Raw genomic sequence first — 27,349 nt, 5'->3', positions numbered from 1 at the left:
ACAGATATGCATCTGTTGGTCACAGAAACCTTAAAAAAAAGGTAGGGGTGTGGATCAGAAAACCAGTCAGTATCTGGTTTGACCACCATTTGCCTCATGCAGCGTAACACATCTCCTTCACATAGAGTTGATCAGGCTGTTGATTGTGGCCTGTAGAATGTTGTCCCACTCCTCTTCAATGGCTGTGCAAAGTTGCTGGATACTGGCGCTAACAAACATGCTGTTGTACAAATAAATACAGAGCATCCCAAACATGCTCAACGGGTGACATTGCTGGCGAGTATGCAGGCCATGAAAGAACTGGGTCATTTGTAGCTTCCAGGAATTGTGCACAGATCCTTGTGACATGGGGCTGTGAATTATAATGCTGGAACATGAGGTGATGGCGACAGATGAATGGCACGACAACGGGGCTCAGGATGTCGTCATGGTATCTCTGTGCTTTCAAATTACAATTGTGTTGGTTGTCCGTAGCTTATGCCTGCCCATACCATAACCCCACCATGGGGCACTGATCATAACGTTGACATCAGCAAAAGTTGACATCAGCTCACCCACTCGACGCCATACACGTGGCTTGCGATTGTGAGGCAGATTAGACGTACTGCCAAATTCTCTAAAACAAAGTTGGAGGTGGCTTATGGTAGAGAAATTAACATTTAATTCTCTGGTGGACATTCCTGCAGTCAGCATGCCAATTGCATGCTCCCTCAAAACTTGAGACATCTGTGGCATTGTGTTGTGTGACAAAGCTGCATATTTTAGGGTGGCCTTTTATTGTCCCCAGCACAAGGTGCACCTGTGTAATGATAATGCTGTTAAATCAGCTTCTTGATATGCCACAACTGTCAGGTGAATGGACTATCTTGGCAAAGTATCAATGTTCACTAACAGGGATGTAAATACATTTGTGCACAGCATTTGAGAGAAATAAGCTTTTTTTGCATATGGAACATTTCTGGGATCTTTTATTTCAGCTCATGAAACATGGGACCAACACTTTACATGTTGAGTTGATATTTTTGATCTGTGTATTAGTTAATATACAGCACAGCTACATAGATATCTATTAGGGTCCATTATCTGCTACTTGGATTTTAACGCAGTACTAAAAAAGAAAGAAGACCTTTCAAGTTCTTACTGTTACCCTTACGGGCTACCCATTAGCCCGTAAAACAACCAAGGAAATACAAGCCAAATGTCGCCTTCACTGTGTGTGTGAAGAGGTCTTATCAGAACCTGTCTGCTGAATGTACTTTAAATCAATCACTAAACAACCCAAAATATTTTTATTCTATTGGTTGACATAGAAACATTTCTGGTCGTCCATCAGACTAGTGCAAGATGACAAAAAAAGCAAACAGCCAGCTCACAGTAGTGAAATGAAACGCACCATTTTAAACCACAATTAAATCAAATACTTCATTTCAGCGAAAACATTGGCTACCGCTATCAAAACCACTATTCCTTTGAGGGGACGGAACGCATGTTAAATCGTTTGTTGGCAGCCGCTGTGCCTTTCAGCCCAATTTATGGATGGGCTCAGACTTCACAAAGGCCTCTGTTGACTGAAACAAAAGAAATGGATTAAGCTGACCCCGAAGCCTTTCCATCCCAGTCCCACCTTCTGCATGGTGACCCAATCAGCAGGCCCTCAGGGGCCAGACACTTGGGCCCGATCCAAGACTCTTGCGTACGTAGCGCCACTTCCCGCCCTCATGGTTCTCTCTGGTTTGTGTCAGTCTAATGAACAGTTTCTTAACTGTTCGGAGCCAAGCAGATGGAACTCTGGGAAGATTTACAGCACAGAGAACGAGGGGGTATGAAATCCACTCCTAGGTTCTGGCCAGCGAATACAGCTTACATTTGCACATTTTTTCAATTTATCTCTTATTGAATTAAGGGGTTCAGACTCTTGGACGCCTTTCAGTAGGAAACGTAGAGGACTAAAGTACTGCAATTTTCTTAAAGGCTTCAGCTCGGACGTGATAAATGACGGGAGCCCGGCTATGGAAGCGGAGTTTCAGGCTATGAGTCAGCAGTGGAGAGGGCAAGCAGGTTAGGGCCCCATCTGGCCACGATAGGAGAAGGAGCTTCTCTATAGTGGGTGGGTCACTGACATGATCATTCAGACCATGTTTCCATCCACACAGCCTCTGAATTCCATCACTAGGCATATTCTAATGGGTCTCCATGATGATGATGATGATGATGCTGCTGCTGCTGCTGCTGCTGCTGCTGCTGCTGCTGCTGCTACTACTACTGAATGGATGCCAAGAAGAAGCAACGAATGACTGAAAAGGGTTCAGTCAAATAAGGCATGCCTACTGCAGAGAGATTGAGAAAGCATAACGCTTTCATAGAAGAAGACTGCTGGGAACTAACATATTCTGGAAGAAAAAAAAAACTCATCGCAAAACCAAAAACGGTTGAATATTCATTGAGAGTGTCGCTATTTCGGGCATACCAGATGATCTTAACAAAATCCTGTTTTAAAAAGGGGAGCGCTATGTCACTTCATTATTAGTTTTGCCATACTTAGCCCATCTCATGATAATCTATACTAAAGATAATTGCTATTTTGAAAGAGTGCATGCTAAGCTGAAGTTTGAGCCCAGCACACAGGGAGTGAGAACAGACTCTGGCGTCGATCAGGGGGCACCATATGTCTCCATGCTTTAACGGCTTGGGCCAGCAAGCTCTCTAGGGACCTCCATATACCCACATAGGCCTAACTGCTTTGGCAGACAAACCAGAGACACTATTCAGAAAACGCATCCTTGACCCTGTCACCAAACACCTGTTCCAAACATCCTGCCTGCAGGGGGAGGAGGATGGAGGGCTCTCAGCCTCAGGGCGGCTTTTTGAACTGGAGACGGACTGGTCAACCTCACGGTTATTGATTTCTATTCTCTGTCTACAAATGGTGTGAAACCACAGGAAATAGCCTAATCTCCTCAGAAAACTACAATGGAAACAGGCAAAACAGAATCACTTCTAAACACATTTTAAGTTTTTAAAAAGAGGTAAAACCCCAGCCTCCTGAAGTCTCTTGGAAATCACATGCAAGGTGCTGAAAGTGCCTCTTTAGTGAGTTACATATTCCATGTGCACACCATTACTCAACATAGCTTCCTTCCACTGATTCCTATGGGGACCTGGCCTTTCACTGTTAAGCACTAATGGGCTCTCACAGAGTACCTTTCTCAGTCTGCTGCAGTGTGTGCGCACACACACACACACACACACACACACACACACACACACACACACACACACACACACACACACACACACACACACACACACACACTTCTTCCCCTCCTTTTATGGTCAATGTCACCTCTCCATCAAGACATATCCTCAGCCCGAAAAGCACAGACTTCAATTAATGGTTGAGATTGGAGTCAAGCGGGGGCAACTGCTATATCCTCAGTCCAGCTTTATTGATTGTCAGAGTCATCTCAGGCGGAAGGCGAGACATGCATTTAAAGTGAGTCTTTGATGCATGGCATCAGCCCAGTGCCCTGACGTCATTGACTGAATTTACAACCTTTAGACAGCAAAAGAGACATAGCTGCCAGGAATGGGCAGTCGAGGATCGGATGCTTCATGGGCCCGGACAGGCTTACACTGATGATACCCCACTGACAAAGACAAGCTGTGACTGTGTTCTTTACTCACACAGCATTCTTTATCACAATAACATAGAGGCCAAGACACCTACACAACGAGGTGTTCATCCATCAAACACCCCCAGCCCTATACAGTACCAAATGGATCTGTCTCTATTGACGAGGTCAAAGGTGAGAGAAATAAAAACACAGCCTTTTGAGATGGGTGCGGGGTAACTGAGCCCTGGCTCGGAGGCACATGAGCCAAATGGGATTGGACAAGCTCAAGAGCCCGGGTCAGACAGCAGTTAGAAACATGTGTCCCAGAGAAAAAGCCTGCGAGGGATCAGAATTCTGTGTTTTGTGCAACAAACCCTAATGAGATTTTTCTCTGCGGGAGAATAAGGCCCTGTCTTTGGGGATCGGGTCGGTAAGATAAACACTGATGCAGTCACCCCTCACAACCCCAGGCCTCGCAGCCAAATAGCATTCATGCGGGCCAAAGCAAGACAAGCTTTTGGAAATGTGTCCTCGGGTTAGTGTTGGCGGGGCTGGATCCTCCTTAACGTCACTCATGTTCATGGAATATTTACAGGTAATGAAGAATGAATATTTGGCACATTTAGCTCAGACGAAGCTGAGCTGAGATCAGAGTTTGATTATAGGTCTATGGTCCTCTCAACAGGTTACAACAAGTACAGTATGACAAATACATGTAGAGCTCTTTCCATACTGGCCAACTAACTCCCCATCCAATTTCCCTGCAAGAACTTTGAAAGAATACAGTGTGTCCTGCAGGTAACCAATGAAACTTATTGAAAGAGGGGGGAAGTTTCAAAGAGATTTCCATCTTTCTCATCTCTCTTTGAGGTCAGTCCACCTGAACTGCATTATCCCCCCCCCTTTTCTTCCTGGGGGAAAGGGGGAGGGTGATGGTTTGTAGCAATGGTCAATTTAAAAGTCAGATAGCCATATATTACAATAACGTGCTCTGACAACTCTATTGACTCCAGTCCACATTTTTGGGGAAATAAAACAGTGGAACTAATATACAACACCTGTTTCTTTTCAGCATCCCCAGTATATCAAATATACAAACAGTGACAGCTGCACCGCAGACTGAGATGGCAGTACCGGGCAATGCGAAAGACAGAGCCATGCGTTGTTCTCTCTGCTTTATCCTATGGGCCCTGGTCAAATAGCTGAGAGCAGAGTGTAATGGTTAAGTCTAATATTTCACATATGACTTTTGAGGAGCACCATGCACTATCGATTTCTTCCATCTAAGCAGAGATTCAGAGAAGCAGCCCTATCGGCAGCCTGGTTTCAATCATGGGCTCCGTAAAGCCCTGTGATAGAGAGCTGACGTGATATACTGCCTGGTAGAGGCCAGGATCCATTCCCTCCGCCTGCCTGCTGACGACCCACATGCCATTGTGCCAGGTGAACGCAGAGGGAAGTTTTATACAGAGACCATCAAGCAAGGACAGGTTTATAATAGAGGACCGTGATATAGTGAGGTGATGGTGCTCTATCCCAGTACCTAGGATGGCGTCTAGAAATGAACATCGTAAACTTCAGGCTAGAATTGATGGAGGGATCCATTCAGCTGTAACCGAAGGTTAAAGACAAGTGGATGTGAAAGTAGTTGAAGGGGCTTGAGTTCTTCCTCATTTGGAAAAGGAGAGGAAAACAGATATAAAAGAGTGGCAGTTGAATATAAAACTGTCAGTTATTAAAAATGATCTTGGGAATCGTTCCAGTTCCACTACCTTCAAAATCACAGGCCAAGAGCCTCTACAAAGACAATGGTGAAATGAATCAAACTTATTCCGTTTACCTTATCTTCCCAATGCTAAAGGACGCATTTGTCATATAGTCAATGGCTACTTTGCTGAGGTCACTAAGTAGGCTTTGCCTCCAGAGCCACTGGCTTGAAGTTGAAGGGTCATGAACTTGCAGGGAACTTCAGGTCGATTCGACTCATCCTCCCATAAACGATCTAAGGCCTGGATACAGTCTAATTACTCCAGTCTCAGTCCTTTCAATCTGACAGTTGAAGTCATGCAATCTGGCTCAATCTCAGCGTTTCCAATAACAAAGGGATATTTCCGTAGTGACTCCCCATCAGTTCTCATACACAAAAAAGACTAAACTCCACATAAGAGATACAACTTCACGTGGTTTATCCATGCCACGTTTTAGTATGAAATCGCTACAGGGAGATGAGAAATGGCAATGTGTTTGACTGAAGTGGGAGCAGGGTCTAGATCCGCCCGTCTCTCTCCTTCTCATCTAGATGAGAGTCACTCACTGATATGAGCTGTAGATGGAAAGTGTGCAGTCAAGCCTTTAGTGGCACCAACCAGTCCGTTTCACCCATGTCACCGCTAGATGGAAGATGTCTTGAGCCAAACTAGATCAACTAGGAATAGCCTCAGAAACTGGAGACATTGACTACTTGCAAAAATAACCCCAAAGATCTCTCCAATTCTACAAATGAACATGAAGGGGAATTGGGCATCTGAAAATGACATTTCAAATGACCGTAAGAAAGCTCTATGGCGCGTCCTGAGAGTGCTGATAGCTCCAGATCACCACCACAGGACTGGTGCATATTCAGCAGTACGTCTGAAATGAGGCCATAAACAGCTGTTAGAGCCAGATGTCCGGCCCAGTTGTTCAACGGTGGTAGGGGTGGAAGAGGGTTTGGAAAGATACCCTTCCGAGATGCTCCTCCTATACGGACAGACACTCCAGAGAGAGAAACAGTAACAGTCTATCTGTGTTCTGTGCTGGAGTTGGCCAGGCATACTAGACTCGAGGAATTTACAATCAAGGCCATAGTCCACACAGCAGTCCACAAAAGGGAGCAGTTGTCTGTTATAAGGACGAGCCATTCCAAAGCCCTGACCGCTCCGTTTAACTATTAGCGTTTCACCAGGATATTTTAGTTAATGAAACCTCTTTATTGACCAATTAAATAGATAAGCAGATACAAAACAAAACAAAACTTTTGGTCTTACAAATCTTCAAAAGAAGTGGCTCTAGTGATTTACTCTCCCTCTCTTAATTTAAACATGTATTCATTGATTAGGCTACAGGCATTTTAATATGGTTGACATTACAGTGGCATTCCACAATAAGACACAAGCCATCTTCAATCATCTAAAAAAAACTAACTATCCTTACAGATACTTCATTATTTTGGGTCACATTTTTCTTCTGAGCACCTGGACACAAAGCAGAATTTTAAGCCCAAGGGGCAGTAAATAGGTCACGGTTCCCTGAGGATTAGGCCTACCTCCTGCATCTAGGAAACTTCAACCACCCCTCCCTATCCACCAGCCAGGATGTGCTCCCCTCCTCTCACGTTAACAGTTCCTACGACCAGTCAGGAGTATACCTCTGAGTTTATGCCTTTTTCAGATTATTGTTTGAGTCAACACAGCAGTCCACAAAAGACCTCAGGCCTGATCCCATTTTTATACCCACATTTTTATTTTGTTGGTTCAGTTAACTTGGTGTTCATGAGGAAAAGTAAACATTTATTGATTGATGATGCCATTGCCAAAAATATTTACAAGCTAAGGCAAATTATTGCCCACCCCCCAGAAATATGAAATCGTACTGGGGTTTCTCCTTCTTCCACAGCTTAGACAAACTCTCTGTTGTTGAGTTAGCATGACTACCCCCTTGTGGGCATAGTGGAAAACGGCTCAATTCTGTGTGGATTTCGTCACCTGAGACTGATCTACTCTAAGTTTATAATTTTGAACAAACTATTTTTTTAAGGAGTAAAGTACAAACATACTCCATTAGACTAAACAATAGAAACTGTTGTGAAGACTGAGCCTAACTTAGGGCGTCTGACTGGCCTGTTTGTATTCATGTGAAACATGCAAGGGGGGGGGTGTTTAAAACATATTAAAGGTTCTCAGACCATGGCAGAATGTAATCTCTGTGCTCTGGCCTTCAGTTCTGACAGCATATGATCTCATTCCACTGGTCTCTGGAATCACTGATAAAAACACAACATTTGCAAAATAGAGTTCTAATCAGTGGAATATTATGAGATTCTCTGCGTTCTTTAACCTCAGAAGGCTATATAACAGAAACACTGTACAATACATAGGTTAGTGACATGAGTGGATAAGGGAAACATCTCTAGAAGAAAAGGGATCAGCATTCCTCTTAAGATGATATAAGTTCAACTGCAAAGACAACATGTTATGTAAACATTAGGGGTTTAAGAATTCAATGTTGACCATTTGAGAAACACAAAATCACATCATCCATTTAATGGCATGCAGAATCCACTCATGTTTTGTTTCTCAACTGATGCTGGCTATTGCCTTTCCAGTTCTTTCAGAGACCGAAGTGGAGACAATAGCAGGCATAGCCAAAAACCCAGCATTCAGACTTGCGTTCAGAGCAGGAGGTGACGTTCTGCCACAAGGGAAATCAAGCCTACCAAATTCTGTTTTCTCAACTGCTGGTCTGTCATGTAATGGGCTGGCCATTCTCATCCCAACAACTTTATCTAGAGGGGGTGAAAAATGGGGTCATCCAGCAGCCCCTCATCCAGCAGCTCCTCGTCCAGCAGCCCCTCGTCCAGCAGCCCCTCGTCCAGCAGCCCCTCGTCCAGCAGCCATGTTGGGAACTGGATAGTGTGTAACCCCAGGAGGAAGACCCCCCATCTGTAGAATTTACTCCGGTAGTAAATTGTGAGGCATCTGTGCTTGGGCAAACAGACCTACAGGGGCTCCCTGGGCCTCAGATTCAGGGATTCTCCTTTAATGATGTGGAGAGCAAGGAGAAGCCACCTGGCTGTACTAGAACCATCCCACTGCCCTAGGGCCTAGGGGGACAGGGGCCACAGAGCAAGGCTCATGTCTCAATGTCTGCATCAAAAAAAAACCTGCATGTTCCTTCTCCCTGGTTCCGTGTAGGCTAACAACTCACACAATATAAAAGCCTGCTTTCTGGTTATTTCTGTTGTGGAAGCATTATTTAACAAAGCTAGGCCAGACTAATGTGTATGAATCAGAATTGTATAGGTCTAACAAAGATTTAGATAAAAACCCAGTTTCAATGTTATTGAAGTATATCTTGTACCTGGAGATTGTTACATTTGTGAAAGAGCTGGCAAAAAGATGTGATATGATTACTATGCCCTACAAGTTTCTCTTCTCTGACTCAGTCTCTCAAGCACTAGGCCTAATTACCCAATTAGAACAGCAAACACTCAGCTAGGGAGCTGCTGGTTATTTCCATGTTCATAATGTTAAGTAGGCATTAGAAATGGATCATTGAGTTAATGCTTAAGAAACACTTCCACCAACAAACTACAGTGTGGGGCACCCAACTACAAGTGCCCTACAATTAGCATAGCCAAGCTGTGTTTCCACTAGTATAGCCCCTAGAACTAATAGATATACCAGAACTGAGCTGACCCTCACAGCCAGACCCATTCTTTTGTGATTTATGTTCTGTTTGTAATAAAGCTGGATGAGGCAGCATTACATTAAATCAAGAGTTTCACCCTTCCTTCTTTACGTCTCATAGCACGAGCCCAAAAAAGGTACTTTTGGAGGCATTGGGTGTGTGCGTCAAAGGAGTCTATTTAAATTAGTGCTCCTTCCAAGAGTTTTCCTTGCAAAGAGTCGGAAGCAAGGGGCACTTTTAGGTAGTGGTGGCAATAGAGAGCAATAGTAATGGAGTATTTGTGTAGGCACTAACTCCGTCATGGCTCATTGGCCAAAGCCTACGGGGAAATGAATGTTTTTTTTGGGATAAACGCAGAAAATAAGGTATGTGGTAAACACAGGCTTAGGAGATCTTATACGTTTTGTTCTATAATCTTCATCAGCTAACATAACTTTTGTGAATTTATGTAATCAAAACAAGCACAAAGGCTTCAGAATTCATACATATTAACTAACTGATTATCTCAGAGAGCAAAACGTATTAGATCTCCTAAGCCTGTTTTTCAGCATTTATTCCAAAACCCTATTCTTTCCCCATTCATTTCCCCCATACGAAATGCCGAACAAACCAGAGGTAACTCATTTCCGTTTTTTAGGACTACAAGCCGGCGAGCTCTATGTATGAGGAAACCAACAAAGAACAAGAATAACGACTTGAAGCCGAGCTCGTGGGTGAATTCATTTTGAAATTGGAACTCCCTCACCATTTCACACCCTACATGCAGGTGTTCAAATAAATGGCTGGAGCGAAAGTGATGTCACTGCTTTATGACAACGCAAGATCAAAGACCAATTACAAACCACAATTAAAACATTTCAGATAAAACAGCCGACACGAGACGTTGCAAAACCAGACCGTTCAGAATAAACAAACTTTGTTCTAAAACTGTCACGTCTCATCTTAGAAAAACCCAACAAAAAATCTTTGACATAGGCTATAAAGCCTAGATTGGTTAAAAGGTAGAATCCTTAGTTGCTACATCCATTTTTGGACTTATAAAATAATTACATATAGGCCTACCAATTGATTTAAAAAAAAATATTTACACTGAACAAAAATATAAATGCAACAATCAAAAGTGTTGGTCCCACGTTTCATGAACTGAATTTTTTAGATGCACAAAAAGCTTATTTCTCACATTTTGCGCAGAAATTTGTTTACATCCCTGTTAGTGAACATTTCTCCTTTGCCAAGATAATCCATCCCCCTGACAGGTGTGGCATATCAAGACGCTGATTAAACAGCTTGATCATTACACAGGTGGACCTTGTGCTGGGGACAATAAAAGACCACTCTAAAATGTGCACAGATGTCTCAAGTGTTGATGGGAGTGTGCAATTGGTATGCTGACTGCAGGAATGTCCACAAGAGCTGTTGCTGAGGAATTTTATGTTCATTTCTCTACCATAAGCCGCCACCCAAGTCTTTTTGGAGAATTTAGCAGTACGTCCAACCGGCCTCACAACGTGTATGGCGTTGTGTGGGCGAGCGGTTTGCTGATGTCAACATTGTGAACTGAGTGCCCCATGGTGGCCGTTGGGTTATGGTATGGGCAGGCATAAGCTACGGACAATGAACACAACTGCATTTTATCGATGGCAAGTTTAATGCACAGAGATACCGTAACGAGATTCTGAGGCCCATTGTCGTGCCGTTCATCTGCCGCCATCAATTCACGTTTCAGCATGATAATACACGGCCCCATATCACAAGGATCTGAAGACAAGTCCTGGAAGCTGAAAATGTCCCAGTTCTTCCATGGCCTGCCTACTCACATTAATGTGTTGAAAATCCCAAATTGTTTGCATAGTCAACTTACACACAGCTCTGACACACACACACTTATCCCACCAGACATGCCACCAGGGGTCAAGAAAACTTACAGTATTATATAGAGCCCTTAATGCATGGAACTTCCTTCCATCTCATATTGCTCAAATAAACAGCAAACCTGGTTTCAAAAAACAGATAAAGTAACACCTCACGGTACAACGCCTCACCCCTATTCGATCTAGATAGTTTGTGTGTATGGATTGATATCTAGGCTACATGTGACTTTTTAAAAATGTATGTAGTTCTGTCCTTGAGCTGTTCTTGTCTAATGATGTTCTGTATCATGTTGAGTGGACACCAGGAAGAGTAGCTGCTGCTTTTGCAACAGCTAATGGGGATCCAAATATAATACCAAATACCCATTGAGCATTTGTAGGATGCTCTGGATTGACGTGTACGACAGTGTGTTCCAGTTCCCGCCAATATCCAGCAACTTTGCACAGCTATTGAAGAGGAGTGGGACAACATTCCACAGGCCACAATCAACAGCCTGATCAACTGTATGCGAAGGAGCTGTGTCAAGCTGCATAAGGTATATGGTGGTCACACAGATACTGACTGGTTTTCTGATCCACAGTCCTACCTTATTTAAGGTATCTGTGACCAACAGATGCATATCTGTATTCCCAGTCATGTGAAATCCATAGAGTAGGGCATAATGAATGTATTTAATTTGACTGATATCCTTATATGAACTGTAACTTAGTAAAATCTTTGAAATTGTTGCATGTTGCGTTTATATTTTTGTTCAGTATAACTTGTAAATGCCTAAAGAGCTTAGTTCAACTGTTGTACCCCATCAGAACCCCAAAAATAAGCTTTTTAAACGAAAGTAAATATAAAACAAACACTGTACAACCTCAAAACATGGTTGCAACTATAATATTGATATCATGGATGGTCAGTCCTTACATCTATAGCTCTGTCTATTAATTTGAGCGTGGTTAAATTGAGGCTGATCCCTCAGCTTTTTACCAAAACAGAGGTGGGGGTGTCCACTTGTTATTGTTTCAATTAGCCTAAGGATTGTAGCTTTAACTGTGTTTTATGGTATTTCCAGACCATGTATTCCTGACAACATCCAGCACATAATTGTACAAAAATGGCAGTGGAATTTTTGGCATTATATCCACCTATGCCAAGTCTACATTCTAGCCACTTGTGGAGACAGTGTCTAATGCAATAGGCTATATCAATCTAACCCATGACAAATTGGCTAGTTAGCTTTCTGTGGTATCAATGGGTGATCATTTTTTGTCAAATTTGGTCAACCAAAATATAATTGCTAATGGAATAGAACTTCCATAATAGTTAGGTTGTTATGAATGCATTGTTATAAGTGGACGCACGTGTTATTTCGGCAATTTGGGTGGGGACCTTACCTGTCACCCTAGACCCACTTCAGTTTGCTTACCACCCCAATAGAGCCACATACGATGTAATCGCCATCGCACTGCACACAGCTCTATCCCACCTGGACAAGAGGAATACCTATGTAATAATGCTGTTCATTGACTATAGCTCACCCTGTGCAACTGGGTCCTGGACTTCCTGGCGGACCGCCCCCAGGTGGTGAAGTTAGGAAACAACACCTCCACTTCACTGATCCTCAACACTGAGGCTCTACAAGGGTGCACGCTCAGCCCCCTCCTGTTCTCCCTGTTCACCCATGACTGCGTGGCCAACAGCGCCTCTTCAACCTCAGGAGGCTGAAGTAATTTGGCTTGGCACCTAAAACCCTCACAAACTTTTACAGATGCACAATTGAGAGCATCCTGTCGGGCTGTATCACCACCTGGTACAGCAACTGCACCGCCTGCAACCGCAGGGCTCTCCAGAGGGTGGTGCAGTCTGCACAACGCATCACCGGGGGCAAACTACCTGCCCGCCCAGGACGCCTACAGCACCCGATGCCACAGGAAGGCCAAAAAGATCATCAAGGACAACAACCACCCAAGCCACTGCCTGTTCACCCCGCTATCATCCGGAAGGCGAGGACAATACAGGTGCGTCAAAGCTGGGACCGCATCAAAGCTGAGACTGAGAGACTGAAAAACATCTTCTATCTCAAGGCCATCAGACTGTTAAATAGCCATCCCTAGCACATTAGAGGCTGCTGCCCTATATATATATAGACTTAAAATCACTAGTCACTAATGTTGACATATTTTGCATTACTCATCTCATATGTATATACTATATCTTAGTCTATGCCACTCTGACATTGCTCGTCCATATATGTATATATCCTTAATTCCATTCCTTTATGTAGATTTGTGTGTATTGGGTATGTTGTTAAATTGTTAGATATTACTTGTTAGATATTACTGCACTGTCGGAGCTAGAAACACAAGCATTTCACTACACCCACAATAACATCTGCTAAACACGTTTATGTGACCAACACAATTTGATTGCCTTGAATTGGAAGCAATCAGCCAACGAAGAAGAAAATGGACAACTTTAAAATGGGGATGGCCTCTGTGACGCTTCCCATGCTGTCACAGACACTACGATGCCACAGATACATAGATGAGTCCTATCTATCTCTATGGCGCTATCTGCCCTCTAATTGGCTAGAATGGTCCTACCTGATCTCGCCTCCCTTTTGATGCCATGTATTTTCATTGTTAGAGCGGTCACTTGACTGTCTTGTCAATATAATCTAGCATCCCATGCGAACACATTGATGATTTTTTCACAGTAGGTAACTAACGCAAGCTAGCAAAGGTTACATGTACACATAGCTAGCAATGGCAAGCTAAGCTAGTAAGACTAGGAGGGGCAATGAATGTAATTAGTTGTTGCAGTATATTTTGCTAGCAGTCATAACACAGGGATTATTTATAACAAAAGAGTAAAAGCATGTATGGTTTCTTACTTTAGTTCATCCCGACAAAGATGGGTGCTTGCCTGAGTGTTGTTAGTCAATCAAATAGCAGTGTGTGGAAAAACTAGCACCAAGCACTATGTGTAAACGATGCGCCTCTAACTTCCGGTAGGCAGCGTTTCTTCCTAATGACTTTCAAAATAAGAGTTGTCCAAAAGTGTCGACTTTTAGATATACTTTTTTTTTTTTTTAACTATAATAGCAACTGACCTGAATTAACGAGAACCTGAAATATTTCATATATATATATATATATCAACATATAATAATTAATGAAAATGAATGAATATGTATCAAATTGAATTGTTTCTAAAAGCTAAAAAAAACACTAGTACCTCTACGAGTACCATGTCTCTTCAGCTAACATTCCACTCCTTGTCGTTGCCAGAGACTGGGCTTTCGGCAATCTCAACATTCAATAGAGTTAAATAGCAATGGCGTCTTTTTGTAGGCACAAATCCGCCATTGCTCATTGCTAGAAATAAAGTTTGTATTTTCCATGACATGTGGACCCTCAAATAGAATTAATAGCAAAGTAAAAAATAAAAAAAACATTTAGCCTTTAACTAGGCAAGTTGTTGTATTTTGAGACGTAAAATTAAAACTAAGATGTGTTTGGAAATGCAGTATGTATTCACTTAGAGAATTTAGAAACTAAGCTAGGCATAGCCATGGAAAATAAGGGTGCTGCAGCACCCCCTGAAAAATCAAAAACTCTATATAGTACCAGTCAAAAGTTTGGACACACCTACTCATTCAAGGCTTTTTCTTTATTTTTACTATTTTCTAAATTGTAGAATAAATAACACATATGGAATCATGTAGTAACCAAAAAAGTTATATAAAATATATTTTGATTTGTTTTTGAGATTGTTCAAAGTAGCCAACCTACGCCTTGATGACAGCTTTGAACACTCTTGGCATTCTTTCAACCAGCCTCACCTGGAATGCTTTTCCAACTGTCTTGAAGGAGTTCCCACATATTCTGAGCACTTGTTGGCTGCTTTTCCTTCATTCTGCAGTCCAAATCATCCCAAACCATCTCAATTGGGTTGATGTCGGATGATTGTGGAGGCCAGGTCATCTGATGCAGCACTCCATCACTCTCCTTGGTCAAATAGCCTTTACATGCTGACCAGACCGGACACATTTACATTACATTTACATTTAAGTCATTTAGCAGACGCTCTTATCCAGAGCGACTTACAAATTGGTGCATTCACCTTATGATATCCAGTGGAACAACCACTTTACAATAGTGCATCTAAATCTTTTAAGGGGCGGGGTTAGAAGGATTACTTTATCCTATCCCAGGTATTCCTTAAAGAGGTGGGGTTTCAGGTGTCTCCGGAAGGTGGTGATTGACTCCGCTGTCCTGGCGTCGTGAGGGAGCTTGTTCCACCATTGGGGTGCCAGAGCAGCGAACAGTTTGGACTGGGCTGAGCGGGAACCGTGCTTCCTCAGAGGTAGGGGGGCCAGCAGGCCAGAGGTGGATGAACGCAGTGCCCTTGTTTGGGTGTAGGGCCTGATCAGAGCCTGAAGGTATGGAGGTGCCGTTCCCCTCACAGCTCCGTAGGCAAGCACCATGGTCTTGTAGCGGATGCGAGCTTCAACTGGAAGCCAGTGGAGAGAGCGGAGGAGCGGGGTGACGTGAGAGAACTTGGGAAGGTTGAACACCAGACGGGCTGCGGCGTTCTGGATGAGTTGTAGGGGTTTAATGGCACAGGCAGGGAGCCCAGCCAACAGCGAGTTGCAGTAATCCAGACTGGAGATGACAAGTGCCTGGATTAGGACCTGCGTCGCTTCCTGTGTGAGGCAGGGTCGTACTCTGCGAATGTTGTAGAGCATGGACCTACAGGATCGGGTCACCGCCTTGATGTTAGTGGAGAATGACAGGGTGTTGTCCAGGATCACGCCAAGGTTCTTAGCACTCTGGGAGGAGGACACAAGGGAGTTGTCAACCGTGATGGCGAGATCATGGAACGGGCAGTCCTTCCCCGGGAGGAAGAGCAGCTCCGTCTTGCCGAGGTTCAGCTTGAGGTGGTGATCCGTCATCCACACTGATATGTCTGCCAGACATGCAGAGATGCGATTCGCCGCCTGGTTATCAGAAGGGGGAAAGGAGAAGATTAATTGTGTGTCGTCTGCATAGCAATGATAGGAGAGACCATGTGAGGATATGACAGAGCCAAGTGACTTGGTGTATAGCGAGAATAGGAGAGGGCCTAGAACAGAGCCCTGGGGGACACCAGTGGTGAGAGCGCGTGGTGCGGAGACAGATTCTCGCCACGCCACCTGGTAGGAGCGACCTGTCAGGTAGGACGCAATCCAAGCGTGGGCCGCGCCGGAGATGCCCAACTCGGAGAGGGTGGAGAGGAGGATCTGATGGTTCACAGTATCAAAGGCAGCAGATAGGTCTAGAAGGATGAGAGCAGAGGAGAGAGAGTTAGCTTTAGCAGTGCGGAGAGCCTTCGTGACACAGAGAAGAGCAGTCTCAGTTGAATGCCCAGTCTTGAAACCTGACTGATTAGGATCAAGAAGGTCATTCTGAGAGAGATAGCAAGAGAGCTGGCCAAGGACGGCACGTTCAAGAGTTTTGGAGAGAAAAGAAAGAAGGGATACTGGTCTGTAGTTGTTGACATGGGAGGGATCGAGTGTAGGTTTTTTCAGAAGGGGTGCAACTCTCGCTCTCTTGAAGACGGAAGGGACGTAGCCAGCGGTCAAGGATGAGTTGATGAGCGAGGTGAGGTAGGGGAGAAGGTCTCCGGAAATGGTCTGGAGAAGAGAGGAGGGGATAGGGTCAAGTGGGCAGGTTGTTGGGCGGCCGGCCGTCACAAGACGCGAGATTTCATCTGGAGAGAGAGGGGAGAAAGAGGTCAAAGCACAGGGTAGGGCAGTGTGAGCAGGACCAGAGGTGTCGTTTGACTTAGCAAACGAGGATCGGATATCGTCAACCTTCTTTTCAAAATGGTTGACGAAGTCATCCGCAGAGAGGGAGGAGGGGGGGGGGGAGGAGGATTCAGGAGGGAGGAGAAGGTAGCAAAGAGCTTCCTAGGGGACACGTTGTGAGCGTCGCAAAATAAATGTAGAAATCCATGTTATTCAATTATTGCACCCACACTGCTCGCGCGCCAACGAGCGTCTGCGATGCCAAGTGCTAAAATAGAAGTCCTTTCTATTTATGACGCAGATCGCGCTGAAAGTCCTGCCTCTCCCATCTCCTCATTGGTTTATAGAAGCAGGTACCCACGTGCCATCTCCTCATTGGTTATACCCACATGGGTGATTGAAAGACAAACTGTTTTGCCGGTCGTTGTGGTAATACTATGAAAGTTTAGTTGCCGATCACCATATAAGTTCAAAGATGAAAAAGCCTGGAAGGGGGAGAGATGACTAGAAATGATTCGGTTGGCCGTTTTATGTGTGGATTAATTGTCGGAGTAGAGGACCTTGTGCATTTCAGCTAAAATAACAACTCATGTTTATATCCCAGGACAAATTAGCTAGCAAGTTCAAGCTAACTAGCTAAATTGCCATACATGTTTAATGCTTTTCGACCTGTCCCCAAATAATGTCATTGGTTCAGAGTTTGTTTTGATATTTTAACCTGCGTGTCGTGATCGCATTTGGTGTAAGGGGACAAAATACATTTATGCACGATAGCGCACGATGGGGCACGCGCACAGCCGGTTTGGGTTCCGTGTTACACAGCCTGAAGGTGTGTCCTGTTGAAAAACAAATGATAGTCCCACTAAGCGCAAACCAGATGAGATGGTGTATCACTGCAGAATGCTGTGGTAGCTATGCTGGTTAAGTGTGCCTTGAATTTGAAATAAATCAGTGTCATGAGCAAAGCACCATCACACATCCTCCTCCATGCTTCATGGTGGGAACCACACACGCGGAGATCATCCGTTCACCTACTCACAAAGACACGGAGGTTGGAACCAAAAATCTCAAATTTAGACTCATCAGATCAAAGGACAGATTTACACCGGTCTAATGTCCATTGCGCGTGTTTCTTGGCCCAAGCAAGTCTCTTGTCCTTTGGTAGGGGTTTCTTTGCAGCAATTTCATTCATGCGGTCTCCTCTGAACAGTTGATATTGAGATGTGTCTGTGAAGAATTTATTTGCGCTGCAATCTGAGGTGTGGTTAACTCTCATGAATTTATCCTCTGCAGCAGAGGTAACTTTGCGTCTTCCTTTCCTGTGGCGGTCCTCATGAGAGCCAGTTTCATCATAAGGGTTTTTGTGACTGCACTTGAAGAAACTTTCAAAGTTCTTGAAATTTTCTGGATCGACAGACCTTCATGTCTTAAAGTAATGATGGGACTGATGTTTCTCTTTGCTTATTTGAGCTGTTCTTGCCTAATATGGACTTGGTCTTTTACCAAATAGGGCTATCTTCTGTATACCACCCCTACCTTGTCACAACACAACTGATTGGCTCAAGCGCATTAAGGAAAGAAATTCCACAAATTAACTTTTAACAAGGCACACCTGTTAATTGAAATGCATTCCAGGTGAATACCTCATGAAGCTGGTTGAGAGAATGCAAAGTGTGCAAAACTGTCAAGGCAAAGGGTGGCTACTTTGAAGAATCTCAAATAAAATATACTTTGATTTGTTTAACACTTTTTTGGTTACTACATGATTCCATGTGTTATTTCATAGTTTTGAGGTCTTCACTATTCTACAATGTAGAAAATAATAAAAATAAAGAAAAACCCATGAATGAGTAGATGTGTCCAAACTTGACTGGTACTGTATATATAAATATATATACAAAAACAGTAGTGCACTGGGCCTTTTACTAGTCCTGTATTGGCAGACCAATATAGCCTTCTGTAGCACAGCCCCAAAATGTTTAACATTGCCGCAATACATATGTTTATTGCATAAATCATGCACGCATTGCAATGCTGGTGCAGTAAAATAATCCATTCCAGTTGAATTTATTACAGTGTAGACTATACCAAGGGGATTGAAACTGAGGGAACCCCTATAAGATCTTCAAAGAACCCCTTTTAATGGATCCTCAAATAACCTTGTAGTTAAATACATATTATTAATAATATGCATAACAATAACATTATTTTAGTTCCCAGTGTTTATGCTTTTAGTGTCAAAGTAGAATTAAAATATGATGTATACTCCCAGCAGAGCCCCAAGTCCAATGGTTATATCCTCTGGGGTATTGATGTTCTCCTTACCCATAGCCAGAATGATTTTACAGTGCATGGTGATAGAACAGGTTTCCTGTTCTATTCAGATATGTAGGGAGGGTGAAGTCTGAATCCCTAAAAGAGTAATTATACAGGTAATGATCAAAACATGCATGACAGTATTCAAACCTTGTTTTTTTGTGGTGAATATGAATGAAAAAAACCTGTTTTGATAATGGTTCACACATACCTTGTCCATAATGTACACTCTAAAAAGAAAAGGTTCCTTGAGTATCCTTTAGGGGATCTTCAAATTTAAACACTGGGGGAACCCCTAGAAGTTCTTCAAAGAACCCCTTTTAATGGAACCTTAAAGAACCTTTTGAAGAACCTTATGGGATACATTTTTCAACTACCCCCTCACCTATTATTATGAATAAATAAGCTTAACAATATTTTAGTTGTCAGTGTTTATTATGATGTGGCAAAGAAACATCTAAATATGAGGTAAACGCACAGCAAAGCCCCAAGTCCAATGGGTATATCCTCTGGCGTTGATGTTCTCCGTATCCATAGCCAGAATGATTTTGCAGTGTATGGTTATCGGACATATTTCCTGTCATTTTCAGGTGTAGGGAGAGTGGGGAGGAGAGTCTGAATCCCAAAAAATGTAATTAAACAGATTATTGACCAAACATGCACACAACAGTATTCATACCTTGGTTTTTGTGGTAAATGTAAATGAAAACTTTTGATAATGGTTCATACACATACCTTGTCCATAATGTAGAGGCCTATGGAATATTAATGGGAGAGTTAAGGGAGGATGGTAAATCTTACCTGCATAACATACCTTTGTATGCCTTGTCTTTATACCTGCAGACAGAGACAAATGTGAGCAGTTCAGTCATCTGCACCCAATACAGCTAGCCTTCAACATATTCTTATAGAATACATCTTGCCTCTATTGATTGATATCCATGGAATTGTCAAATTTCGGTCAGAAAGATTTGCAAATAAAAAAACAGATGGTATCATCATGAAACAATATCAATTTAGATCATACAAGGGACAAACCTTACCTTAAATTGAGGAGAGCTTAACATTGTTCAGTTAACTGCCTGCACCTGCTGTCCTTTCAAATCCAAACGTTTCAGTTGGGCAGTTAGGTTCCTGCAAGAAGCCCACCAACTAAGGAGGTTCCTTGATGAACCCCACCTACTTTGGGGTTCTTGGAAGAACCTTTTGGGGGCAGTTTTCAGGGCCAAGAATCTTAAGGTTCTTCAAAGAACTATGAGGATCTTAGAAGAACCGTTGTTGAACCCCTACTTTTTAAGTGTGGTGCGGTTGCATTTTGGCTTCTGCCCAGATGGATGAAGCCAGCCACCAGTTACAGACCTAACACAGATCTTACTTGCAGTGGTGTGGTGCACATTTTTTAGATGAGGGAGCGCAGAAAATGTAAATAATGATATTATTTCCTCAATCAAAATTTGTACCGAAAGACCATCCTGTAGGTTTTCACTCCAATCCGTTGTAACTAACCCAATTCATTTTATAAACCAGCTAATTATTAGAATCAGCTGCGCTAGATTAGGGGAAACATGAAAATGTACATCCTGTACCATCCTGATAGCTCTCCAGGAACAGGGTTGGAGAGCCCTATTATAAAATATGCATAAAACACATCCTCCAATTGTATTGTTTGCCTATGTTCACACATATTGTCTCAAGAAAATGTTATATTTTCAATACCCTCAAACACCAAATAAGGCATACCTAATTTCAAAATAGGCCATGATCACTGTCAATTGTGAATGATAATTATTCACGTTTTACAGGTGAAACGGCATCTGCATGCCTATCATTAGATTGATTTCAATACGTTTCATGGGAATAGCCTATGCATTTCCATCTGCCTGAACTACTGTGTCGTGAGTTAGAGCAGATGATAACTGTTTGCCTTTCTTGTATTTTGTTTCAATCAAAGCATACAATATATCCTGCATTGTGGCTCTGAGTTTTGGCGCATGATATATATATTATTTTATTATTCAGCTTCAGCTAACCATCCTAACATTTCATTGAAAATTAGATGTTTTGGGGTTTTAGGCCTGCTATGCTATTCTGTTATATAAAATACTAACTAATCGTTATGTGATCTTGCAAGACATTGATTCAGCTTTGATCTAACTTTAAACGAGCACCATAGTGAGAAGTGATAATCTATTCGTAATAAGTGATGAGTAGGACTATTAGTAATAGGCAACAGGTCTTGAAGAGTTATTTTAAATGAGTGGAGCGCCCTTAGTTGATCAAAAAGGACAGCGCTAAATAAACAGATTTCATTAGCTTGAACACATGGTTGCAATATACCCGTCACAGAATAAAAGAAAACAGAGGGTTGAACTATCAATTCATATAATTTATTTGCATAGATTTAATCAAATCAATTGCCCAAGTTGTGAACATAAGTCATTACTACGTAGAATTGCAGAAAATTCATTTTAAAACAGCCATAAAAATCAAGCTTTTGGTGTGGTGTATTCATGCATCTCAAACTATAACCTAAATGCATTATTTCTTCCAACTTGTCCCAATTCACATTTCCAATTAAATCACCCTGACATAGCCTACCCTAACTGGCCATGCGTCTCAACCAATAGTCAATATAGGCTAACGATTCCCAAGCTGGGCTACAGCAACTTCCAGAGACGGTGAGGGCCTTGGGCTTTACAGTGGCCACTGGTTTGGGTGTCCTCGGCAGAATGGTGTCACTGTAACCAAGTGGTCACATATCGTTCAGGGATCCACTGCTCAAGAGCAGGTCGGTGGAGTTTTATGAACATCAAGGCACAGGTTAATTTTTCTCTCTCAACGTTCTATCGTTGTCAAACCTCCAATGGGCCTCTGCAGTGCACACATGTAACCTACAGATCATCGTCAATACAGGGAAGAATGGATTAGCTAGTTACCACAGCCAGTCAAAATTCATTAAAAAAAAGTTAAATAAAACATTTTTCATTAAGATAGTGGTAGACATAACGTTAGCAGTGTGATTAGGTTTGAAATCAGATTTTAAGAGAATTTGTGTTAATACTGTATGTGGGGTTTATGACTTTGTGGCTGTGGTAACTAGTGACGACCCTGTTACCCAAGCTAAAATAACACTGGCAGTCCAACCGCTTTTAAATTTGCAGTCTTCCAGACAAATCAAATAAGACCGAGTGAAAACAAATATTTTTGCAAGTATTAACAACTTAAAGTGAGTTAGGTGAAATATACAAAATGTTTTATAATTACATTAAAACCAAGCACACACACTTATACACACATACAGTATCTACTCCAATAAAAGTTGCTCTGCCTCCTCAAGAGCCTTCTCCGTTTCTTCAACTTCCAAGGAGAAATGATCCCTCTCCTGCACGAGATGCTCCCGAGCCTCCATGAGATCCTTCATGGACTTTTGAACTTCCTGGAAATTAACAAACAATGACAATTTCAAACAAGCTCTAGCTTGAACAGACTTACCAGGGGTTGACATTAAGCTCTCAAAGGCACTTGCCCGGGAATACACACAGGATTAATTATGCTTATGTCAAAGATAATGAACTTACTGTTAGTTGTGCACTTTGTTCGGTTGCCATGTCACCAAATGTCCACAGTTCACTTAACAGATCCCGGGACACATTCTGCATCGTAGGAGAGATAAGAAAATGAGGTCTACATCAATAACAATAAATCACTACATACAATTATAAAGCCAGATTCCTGCAAACAAGGTCCTCTAACATTTGAGTCTAAGGGCATTTTCACACATAGATTTGTGCTATAGTTCGAATCAGAGTTCGATTATTTGATACATTGTATTTATTTTCCCATTTGGTCTGGTGGGTTTCACAATGCCAAATGTCAAACTAAAAATCCTAAACAGTGTCCATGCAAGTAATTTGTTTATTGGACAAAAATGCTCACCTTAAATCCATCTATGATTATTATGAAGCTCACTTGTGTGTCCCAATCTTTCATTTTTGGTTATCATATGGGGGGAAAAAAAATGCAATAGCCGCTCTAACTGCAATGTGAATAGGATACATGCAGTAGCCTATATCCCCAGTTCAGCCCCCTGTCTCCCCTAACCTGCATCGGATGCACTCAAATGCGCTGCTACTAATAATAATAATAATGTTTCAGAGATATCAAGTTATGATGCAGCAAGCATTTCATCAAAAGCTCACAGTCAAACAACCAACAATACTGCACGACTGGTTCTTTTCCTGTGTTTGATCCGAACTGCGTTCTCACCTGCAGCGAACAGCCCCACTGTACGAATTGAATCGGAGCACCGTTTGTTAGCGAACCCCGGTGCGTTGTTTAGTGCGCTCCAGAGTGCGGATAGAGTTCACAACAGTCCAAACGAACTGAACTAAGGGGGTAAACGCACCAGAGTGGGAAAAACTGTACCAAACAAATTTGGTGTGAAAGCCCCCTAAGTAATAACAGACTGTTCAACAATATTGATGAAAAAACAAGTGAAAGTCCTTACCACCACCACTCGCTGTTGATCCTCATTTTGCGGTGCAGATTCTCCAATTCTCTCTCCCAAAACTGAGAAATAAAGTCATAAAAACAAATTAGGTGTCCCCTTTAATCTTTGGATTAATTGTCGGAATAGAGAACACACGATTTTGTATGGGTCTAAATTCTACAACAACAAAAAAGGACCATATGCATTTCAGGTAAAATAACAACCCAATGTTTATCTCCCAGGACTATTATCTAGCAACAGCAAGCTAGCTAAACGTCTTGCATGTCGTAAACTGTCTCAAATAGAACCCAGTTCTATTTTAATGGCTGGCTACAAACGTAACGTGGCCGGTCTAGTCAGGATGTAATGATTACCTGGATCAATATTTCCAGCGACTAGTAGCACATGGCAGTCCTTCAGACGTTTCTTGATGTCGGCATTGGTTCCTTGGAGGTCACTGTATTGTTGCTCCAGCTGGGCAACTTTTAGCTGCAAAATGAAATGAAGAGAGAGAGAGAGAGACAATGAGTGCACAAGATAGCCCTGAACAGAAGAGATAACATTGCACTCTTCTCGAGACGTTCCATTCAACAGCCCATAGAGAAATCCTAGTGCAGTTATGCTCACATATACGTTTGGAAAGTAGTGAATCATCCCTTCAACGAACTTACCAGTGTTTCTGAATTTTTTTTCTGCAGTTCCTCATTGGCTTCAACTAAAAGTTGATTCTGACCCTTCAGTTCTGACTGCTGCTGTCCATGTCTGGTGGAAGCTCTATCAAAAGACAGAATGCTATGAGCATTTTTTATTAGCAAATGTATTTCCTCCAACTTTAAAAAAATGTGAAAGGGAAATCTTACCCTTTATGCATTTGGGCTACAAAATTATTTCTGGAAAAAAAGAAGAAAGCTAGTGGGTGTTAAAATGCCCATACACTTAGATAGCCTTAGTTATCTCTCCTTTGTTAAATGAAAGTTACCTTGGTACGTTCTCTTTGTGAGGCTTAGAAATAGCTGTTTTTGGAACTAAACTGAAGTCTGACGGCATGGATGTCACTTTGAATTCGTATTTATTGGCTGCTCTCTACATTTCTGCAGCACTGCCATCAGGTCACACACCTGAAATAGAAGAAATGTCAAATGAAGACAATCCAGATTCTTGCTAGTTACATTTTTGCCGAATGACAAGACAAGCACCGAAAACACTGCTATTTGAAAAAGGGGCTTGAACTGAGGTGCGAATGCAGGAACTGAAGTGTAGGAAACTAATAACTTCAACTTACTCTGTCCGCATCGAGTCATTTTCGATGACATCATAACGTTACTGTGTTACAATATTTTATTAAATAAAAAACAACTTCTAGTGATAAATATACTGATCAAAAATATAAAACACAACATGGAATAATTTAAAAGATTTTACTGGGTTACAGTTCATATAAGGAAATCAGTCAATTGAAATAAATTCATTAGGCCCTAATCTATGGATTTCACATGACTGGGAATACACATATGCAACTGTTGGCCACAGATCTTAAAAACCAGTCAGTATCTGGTGTGACCACCATTTGCCTCCTGCAGCGCGACACATCTCCTTCACATAGAGTTGATCAGGCTGTTGGTTGTGGCCTGTGGAATGTTGTCCCACTCCTCCTCAATGGCTGTGCGAAGTTGCTGGATATTGGCGGGAACTGGAACATGCTGTTATACGCGTAAATCCAGAGCATCCTGAACATGCTCAACGGGTGACATGTCTGGTGAGTATGCAGGCCATGGAAGAAATGGGACATTTTCAGCTTCCAGGAATTGGGTACAGATACTTGAGACATGGGGCCATGCATTATCATGCTGAACCATGAGGTGATGGCGGCAGATGAATGGCACGTCAATGGGCCTCAGGATCACGTCACGGTCTCTCTGTACATTCAAATTGCTATCGATAAAATGCAATTGTTTTTGTTCTCTGTAACTTATGCCTGCCCATACCATAACCCCACTGCCTCCATGGGAAACTGCTCACCCACACAATGCCATACACGTGGTCTGTGGTTGTGAGGCCGGTTGGACGTACTGAAAACGTCTGAAACGATGTTGGAGGCAGCTTATGGCAGAGAAATTAACATTAGAGTCATACATCCTCCGAAACATGACCCTCGAAGCCATGCTTCTTAACATCTGCTCGCTTAACCTGGAAACCAGCTGCACCAATGTGGGTTCAACTGACGACTGAAGTCCGCCACAAGGAGTCACTAGAGCGCAACGAGCCAAGTAAAGCCCACCCGGTCAAACCCTCACCTGTGTGCGCCACTCTATGGGACTCCAGGTCACGGCCGGTTGTGACACAGCCTGGGATCGAACCCCAGGGCTGTAGTGACGGCACAACACTTTAATACAGTGCTTTAGACCGCTGCACCACGATCAAGCTGTTTAATCAGCTTCTTGATATGCCACACCTGTCAGGTGGATGGATTATCTTCGCAACGGAGAAACGCTCAGTAACATCTGTGCACGAAATTTGAGAGAAATAAGCTTTTGTGCATTTTGGGGATCTTTTGTCAGCTCATGAAACCAACACTTTACATGTTGCGTTTATTTTTGTTCAGTAACGTTAGATATTGATAGTCCTAACATTAGGTCTATGTTATCTAGCTGCTACATAACTAGTTAATACGCTTGCTAACGTTAGTGGCTCAATTCTTAGAGTATATTGGCTACAGCTAGCTAGCAAGCTAACGACAAGCTTCCTTCACCGTGGAGTTTAGTCCGCTAACGTTAACTATCATCAGCATCAAGGAGAAGTAGTAAGGTAGCTAACTCTCATTTACACCTCCACACCCACAGAATAAAACAATACTTAATTGATAATTATTCCGATTTATCGAATTAGCAATAAAACAACCTTCCTTACCGTGTATTGTACTCAATGACAAAACCAGAGAAACTCACTTTTTGAAAAGAGCCCAAAGATTTGAAAATTGTGGGAACGTCACTTCCGTACCACTTGGTTTCAACACCAGTTATTTTTTTTTACCTTACCACAATATTCCGACAGAGAGCGCATTTTACAGTAAAATAATCTTGCTTCTCAGATAAAAAAGTATCCCCCCTTTAAAATCAAATTGTATTCGACACATATAAGGTGCAGAAAAATGAGTATGTGCTAGCCGTGCAGTTCATTAATCAATATCAATATTAACAATACAAGAATCAAGTCAAAAATAACAAGTAATAGAAGAGGTAGTAGTAGTAATGTTGGACTGTATTTACACGGTATTTACAAATATAGAGTGGGTAGTAGCTTGATCATGGAGTAGAGTAAATTACATATAATATAACAGCACTGTTGACTGTGTGTGAGAGAGTTCTGAGTGCATGCTTGTGTGTGTGAGTTTATGGGTTTGTGTGTGTGTGTTTGTGTGTAAATGTGTGTGTTGGGGTTCGATGTGTGGGTAGTTAGTGCAAATAATCTCTGATGTGCAGGTCTGTGCAGGGAGACAGCTAGAGTTAGTTGTATAGCATTCTGATGGCCTGGTGGTAGAAGCTGTCTCGGAGCCTGTTGGTTCGAGACCCGATGCTCTGATACAGCTTGCCAAAAGGTAACAGAGTGAACAGTCTGTGGCTCGGGTGACTGGAGGGGCAGGGAGCTCGCCCCCAGGGATGTATTGGGCTGCCCGCACCACCACTCTGTAGAGCCTTCCAGTTGAGGCCGGTGCGGTTGCCATACCAAGCGGTGAGGCAGCCAGTCAAGATGCTCTCGATAGTGAAGCTGTAGAACCTTTTGAGAATCTGAGGGCCCACGCCAAATCTTTTCAGCTTTCTGAGGGGGAAG

At 42.6% G+C, this 27,349-nt stretch overlaps 1 protein-coding gene across 1 annotated transcript in view; it reads right to left on the bottom strand.

The window, feature by feature from the left end:
• The window catches only part of LOC115174709 (protein dispatched homolog 1-like), a 77,771-nt gene extending 63,850 nt beyond the window's left edge, over window positions 1-13,921 (bottom strand). Inside the window, exon 1 of the mRNA XM_029733504.1 lies at window positions 13,819-13,921. The gene's annotated coding sequence lies outside the window, so the exon portion shown is untranslated. The remainder of the gene's footprint in view (window positions 1-13,818) is intronic.
• Between the last annotated feature and the right edge of the window lie 13,428 nt (window positions 13,922-27,349).

The sequence above is a fragment of the Salmo trutta genome, chromosome 35, assembly GCF_901001165.1.
Source record: "Salmo trutta chromosome 35, fSalTru1.1, whole genome shotgun sequence".
Classification (NCBI taxonomy): Eukaryota; Metazoa; Chordata; class Actinopteri; order Salmoniformes; family Salmonidae; genus Salmo; species Salmo trutta.
This window is presented reverse-complemented; position numbering and strand designations above follow the sequence as displayed.